The sequence below is a fragment of the Arachis ipaensis genome, chromosome B07 (assembly GCF_000816755.2).
Source record: "Arachis ipaensis cultivar K30076 chromosome B07, Araip1.1, whole genome shotgun sequence".
In the NCBI taxonomy this organism is placed as follows: Eukaryota; Viridiplantae; Streptophyta; class Magnoliopsida; order Fabales; family Fabaceae; genus Arachis; species Arachis ipaensis.
Window position 1 is genome coordinate 4,458,935 of NC_029791.2, and position 296 is coordinate 4,459,230.

Below are 296 nucleotides of genomic sequence, written 5' to 3' on the forward strand. Positions count from 1 at the left end.
CGCGTGTCATCGTGGTATTCAACCAAGAAAAATCTGTACAAAGAACATCTGTACACTATAATTGACCATTTTAAAATAGCAGTTTGTTTCCATTTTCAAAAAATTATCGAATTGTATTTTATAAAAGCGTGAATTTTGACTATTAAAGATGAGTTATATCTCAAATGATATAGTCTCCCCATAAGATTACAGGTTCAAGTCTCCTATTTTTGGTAAAAAAAAAAAAGATCGCTACAATAAATTAAATAATTGAAACATTTATTGTAAATTTTAAAAAATAAATATTTATGTAGATA